This window comes from Meleagris gallopavo, chromosome Z (genome assembly GCF_000146605.3).
Source record: "Meleagris gallopavo isolate NT-WF06-2002-E0010 breed Aviagen turkey brand Nicholas breeding stock chromosome Z, Turkey_5.1, whole genome shotgun sequence".
NCBI lineage: Eukaryota > Metazoa > Chordata > Aves > Galliformes > Phasianidae > Meleagris > Meleagris gallopavo.
The window spans coordinates 41,587,630-41,593,749 of NC_015041.2; the positions used below are offsets into that span (position 1 = coordinate 41,587,630).

At 44.3% G+C, this 6,120-nt stretch overlaps 1 protein-coding gene across 1 annotated transcript in view; it reads left to right on the top strand.

Moving 5' to 3' along the window:
- Positions 1-6,120, top strand: part of EPB41L4A (erythrocyte membrane protein band 4.1 like 4A) — a 182,298-nt gene that overhangs the window by 89,940 nt on the left and 86,238 nt on the right. The window lies entirely within an intron of this gene.

The following is a 6,120-nucleotide window of genomic DNA, read 5'->3' on the forward strand; positions in this document are numbered from 1 at the left end:
CATGTCCCTGAGCACCACATCCAAACAGTTTTTAAACACATCCAGGGATGATGACTCAGGTACTTCCCTGGGGAGCCTGTTCTAGTGCTTAACAACCCTTTCTGTAAAGAAGTTTTTCCTGATATCCAACCTAAACCTTCCCCGGTGCAAGTTGAGGCCATTTCTCCTCGTCCTGTCACCAGTGAGATCAGCCCAGTTCTTGCTGCAATCACCTTTCAGGTACTGGAAGAGAGCAATAAGGTCTCCCCTCAGCCTCCTTTTCCCCAGACTAAACAGCCCCTTCAGTCTCTCCTCATAGGGCATATTCTCCAAGGCCTTCACAAGCCTTGCTGCACTTCTTTGGACCTGCTCCAGCACCTCAGTGTCCTTTCTGTACTGAGGTGCCCAAAACTGAACACAGTACTCAAGGTGAGACCTCACCAATGCTGAGCACAGATGCAGAATAACTTCCCTAGTCCTCCTCACCATACCATTCCTGATACAAGCCCAGGATGCCATTGGCCTTCTTGGCCTCCTGGGCACACTGCTGGCTCATATTCAGCTGACTGTCCATCAGTACACCTAGGTCCCTTTCTATTATGCAGCTTTCCAGCCACTCCTCCCCAAGTCTGTAGGGTTGCCTAGGGTTGTTGTGACCAAATTGCAGGACTCGAGACTTGGCCCTTTTGAAACTCACACAATTGACCGTGGCCCATCAATCCAGTCTATCCAGGTCCCTCTGTAGTGCCTTTCTCCCCTCAGGCAGATCAACACTCTCTCCCAACTTGATGTCACCTGCAAACTTACTGAGAGTGCACTCAATCCCCTCATCAAGATTGTTAATAAAGGTGTTAAATAGAAGTGGCCCCAGTACTGAGCCCTGGGGGACACCGCTCATGACTGGCTGCTGACCACAACTCTTTGGGCCCAGCCATCCAGCCAGTGTTTCATTGGCATATGCCCATCCAAACCGTGAGCAGCCAGCTTCTCCACAAGGATGCTGTGGGGGACAGTTCAAAGACTTTACTGAAGTCCAGGCAGACTACATCGATAGTCTTACCTTCACCCACTGATTGGATCACCTTGTCATAGAATGAAGTCAGGTTTTTAAATGGGATCTGCCATTCATAAACCCACGCTGACTGGGCCTGATCCCCTGGTTGACCTTTAATTGATTTGTGATGGTTCCTGAGATTATCTGTTTCATAACCTTCCCAGGCACTGAGGTGAGACAGATAGGTCTGTAGCTACCAGGATCATCTTTCCAGCCCTTTTTGAAGATGGGCATCACATCTGCCAGTCTCCAATCCACTGGGACATCCCCACTTAGCCAGTACTGACAAAGAATGATGGAGAATGGCCTGGTAACCACATCCGCCAACTCCCTCAGCACTCTAGGGTGCAATCCATCTGGCCCCATGGGCTCATGAGAATCCAGCTTTTGGAGCAGATCCAAAACCATCTCGTCATGGATCATGCAGGGCCTATTCTGTTCCCCAGCCCTGTCTACCAGTGCAGAGGGCTGTGTGGCCAGGGAGTAACAAGTCTTACTATTAAAGACCAAGGCAAAGAAGGCATTAAGTACCTCAGCCTGATCCTGGTCACCAAGTTGCCCTCAGCATCCAGCAAGGGATGGAGATTCTCCCTTGCCCTCCTCTAGCTGCTGATGATAGAAATATTTATTGTTGTCCTTTACCTTAGTGGCCAAGTTCAGTTCTAGCTAGGCTTTGACTTTTCTATTTTTCTCCCTGTGCAGCTTCACTACGTACCTGTAATCATCATAAGTAGCTTGCCCACTCTTCCAAAGACCATAAACTTTCTTTTGTTCTTGAGTTCCAGCCAAAGGTCTCTGTTCAGCCAGTCCAGCCTCCTTGTCCATCGGCTTGTCTTCCATGACTTGGACATGCTCAGCTCCTGCACCTTCAAAATTACTTTCTGAAAGTATTCCTAGCCTTCCTGGGCCTAGTCTCCCATGCTCTCCAAAACTACCTCCCAAGGGCCCTCTCAACCATGGTCCTAAAGAGGTTAAAGTCTGCCTTCCAGAAGTCCAAGGTGACAGTTCTGCTGACTCCCCTCCATGGTTCACAAAGGATTGAGAGATCTACTATCTCATGATCACTATGCCCCAGATGGCCTTCAACCTTTACATCCCCCACAAGATACGAACAGCAGGTCCAGGATTTTGTTTCCCCTTGTTGGCTCCTTCACCAGCTATGTCAGGAATTTATCTCCCACACACTCTAGGAACCTCCGGATCGTTCCCTATCTGCTGTATTATAAATCCAGTAGATGCCTGGGAAGTTGAAGTCCCCCATAAGAACAAGGGGGAGAGACCGTGAGACTTCACCCAACTGTCTGTAAAGTATCTTGTCCACCACTTCATCCTGGTTGGGTGGTCTGGAGCAGACTCCCATGGTAATATCAGTCTTATTGGCCTTCGCTTTTATTCTGACCCACAAGCTCTCAACCCTGTCATCACTATCATTAATTTCCATACATTCACATTCTCTCTTAACGTAGAGGGCTACACCACCGCCTTTCCTGCCTTGCCTGTCTCTTTTGAAAAGTCAGCAGTCATCCATCACAGCACTCCAGCTCAGTCATTCCACCGTGTTTCTGTGATGGCGACTATGTTGTAGCTTTCTAACTGCAAAATGGTCTGCAGCTCCTCTGTTTATTACCGATGCTGTGTGCATTAGTGTAAAAGCACCTGAGTTGGGCTTCCTTTTGAGTGGAGTAGTCCTAGTACCCTCATGATCATACTCAGGTATTTCCACAGCCATCAACCTCACACCAACCCTTGTATTCTTCCTACAAAAGGGCGAGTCATCCTCCTCCTTCACCAATCCACAAGACTGTGGGATCTTACTAGCACATCCCTCTCCTACAAGCACCAGACACTGCATACAGGCTCCATTCTAGTGACCCCAGTTACATCCCCACCCCTCTTCATACCTAGTTTAAAGCTCTATCGATGAACTTTCCCAACTCCTGTCTTAAAACCCCTTTCCACTGGTGGGAGAAGCTATTCCTATTGGTTGCCAGCAGGCCTGATTTTGTGCAAAGTGGAGATCAAAAAACCCAAACCCCTGCTGGGCATACCAGGCTCAGAGCCAGGTATTAATCCTTGGCCCATCATATATAGTCTTTCATCATTCCCTATAATTGGATGGGTAGAGAAGAACACAATTTGTGTTCCTGAACTCTTGATCTATCTCCCCAAGGCTCTGAAGTCCTTTTTCATGGCTTTTAGCAAAGTTCTTCCTATACTGTTGCTGCCTACCTGAAACAACAGAGGATAATAATCTGAGGACCAAATTATGGAAGAAAGTTTCTTCCTTACATCTTTAGCCCAGGCTCCTGGGAGGCAACAGACCTCCCTGGATAGAGGGCCTGGTCTACATATTGGTCCTTCTGCTCCTTTCAGCAGAGAGTCACCAATGTCAATGACCTGTTGTTTTTTCTTTGCTAATGATGTTTTAATGCTAAGTGAGGTCTGGTTAGACTTTGGTAGCACCACCAACTGGGGAGAACCACCATTGTCCAGCTGTCCCCGCAGAGCTCTGAACCTGTTCTGTAGGGGCAGCTGGGGAGGCAGGGGAATCTTTGGGAGGGTGCACCTGCATTGCCAAGCAGGGGCCTTTTGCCATACTCCCTAATTCTTCACTGTTGTTGTTAGGAGGGAGGAGAAGACAGGGTTCACTGTAGAAGGAGCACCGTCTCCCTGCTGGTTCCTCTCTGGTACCTGTTTGCAAGGCAGCAGGGGGTGGGTGATGTGCACCATGTGGAGCCTCAGCTGACTGCCAAGATCTCAGGGCTGATAGGATTTGGTACCACCAATCAATCTCCCTCTCACATTCCTTTATCCTCCTTAGCTTCTCCACCTCCTCCTTTAGGGCAGCCACAGGGCTGAGGAAGCCAATTAGCTGGTCACATCATATGACACAGGAAAATTCATTAGAATACATAGGTTTTACTTTTTCTTAATCAAAGGTGGCAGTTGTTGCAGTGTGGGCTAATTCATTTTCTTGTATCAATATGTGAATTTTTTTTTCCAAAACGCCAATATAGGAACAGAATTCTCCCGTATAAGACAACTGATACTAGTTTGGTAAAAACAGATACTTCACAGCTCAAACAGGAAGAGCTGGCTGCAGTGTGAATCTCCCCTAACTTGAAAGTTTGGTGTCATTTTTCTGTGCTTTTCCCCACTTTCAATCCTTCTTGCAGGGGAAGAAAGATGGCCCTGGAGACACAGAATCTGTTGCACTTGCTACTCGAAGTGCATCTGGATTTCTGACTGTAAACTGACATGATAAATTTTCAAAAACTGTTTTTGTTTTCCTTGTCATAATATTAGTCAGTGATTTGCATTGCTAATAAGATGTGCAAATTCAGTCAAGAAATGTTTTGGTGTAACTGACAAGCTTCCATTTGCTCTGTATCGTGTTTGGTTATGAAAATTGCACCTGAGAAGGCATAGAGAGGGGATATAAGAAAGCAGGACATTTGCGTTTGTACTCTTCAACAAAATATACAGAAAAACAGCCAAATGCCATCAAAATTTCAGAGTATTTATCCCCTTGGACTTCTAAATATTGGAAAGGAGGCATGCCTTTTCAGGAAAAAAATACAATAAAAGCACACTGTTTACTTAGGAGGAATTAAAGGATTTTATTTATTTATTTATTTAGGGGTGTGTGTGTGTGTGATAGCAATTTTCTGCTTCAGTGTGTAATTCCAGTGATGTGTTAACTGTGTTTCTTTGGAGTGCACATTTGTTATTTTAATGGATATGAGAGTGGAGTCTGTAGTTACTAGATGCTAATGATCTGTGGCATTACATGATTACTATTTGCAAATAATAAAAAACTGTCAAATTTGTAATTACTTCCCAGCAAAACCTAATTCTGGTTTGTAGGCAAAAGCTAATACAGAGGTGATTCCTATTAACATTTACTGGGTGAGTTTGCTGGAAAGAATTAGTGCTTAGGCATGATTATGCATACATGACAAACTTGAGTCAAGTTTAGCAACAAGTTTGGACAGAAGGCTTGGTTTTGTGAGGAGCTTAGTAGCTTCACTAGGAATTGAGTGGGAATTCACTTGGTCTAAAAAAAACAAGCAATAACAGTTCTTCACTCTGATTACTTTTTCTTTTTTTCTCTTTTTTTTTCCTTCTTTAATTCTTTCTCATGGTGAAAACACAGGACAGGATACTCATATATAAGACATCAATAGCATCTGTTTTGTACTGTGGAGCTGCAGAAGTGTTAACAGAAGGATGAGTGTAGATGAGAAATACATTTAATGTTAAAAGGGTGTTATATGCTCCCAGTCATTGTCGTCCCCGTAGCCATCACTGTCAGTCATCGGGTGATAATTTGTCCAGATGGGACTGCCAGACATTAGGTATAGGAAGTGCTGAGGTATTACTTAGACAGAGGAATCACTGAGTGTATATAGTTTTTGTTGCCTGCTGATAATTCCAAAAATGTGCAGAACTCAGGCCCTTAGAGGTGGTGAATATTCACTGTTCTTTTCAATAATGAGCATTCCTACTGTAATGCGTGGCACAGCACAAGCTGCGGGGGATAATTGGCCAGAAAGAAAACTTGGAAATCTCTACTTGGAAATTCAACTGGGCTGATGAAGTCCAGTAATTTTGATTGGATCTTAAATGATTTGTGAATCAGCTATCACATGATCTCCAGGTTGCAAACTTCCCTGAAATGAGGATAGCTGCTCTTTGAACTTACAGAGGATTCCTAAGGGCTTTCATAAGTAACCGGTGCTAATACAAAGTAAATTTGTTGCACATTAGTAAATGTAGATAAAGCTGAATTAATGAACAGTGAGAAAGCCGGATGCACGTAGAGGTGACTGTTTTTTACTTAAGAAGTTAGCTTTTCAGCATTGCTCTTGTATGAATTTGCTGCAGGATACTCATTTAAGATGATGTCACACTCTCTGTAAAGCTATTGAGGTAAAAACAGACAAAACACTAGTGATGTTTAAAAGAATATCCTATAATGAAATAGGGAATTCCAAAACCAAGCAGATCCTCTGTATGTTGGCATGTTTTCTTCTTCAGTGCTTTTCCTTTTTTTTTCTTCTTTTTTTCATATAGTTTTCCTGTAA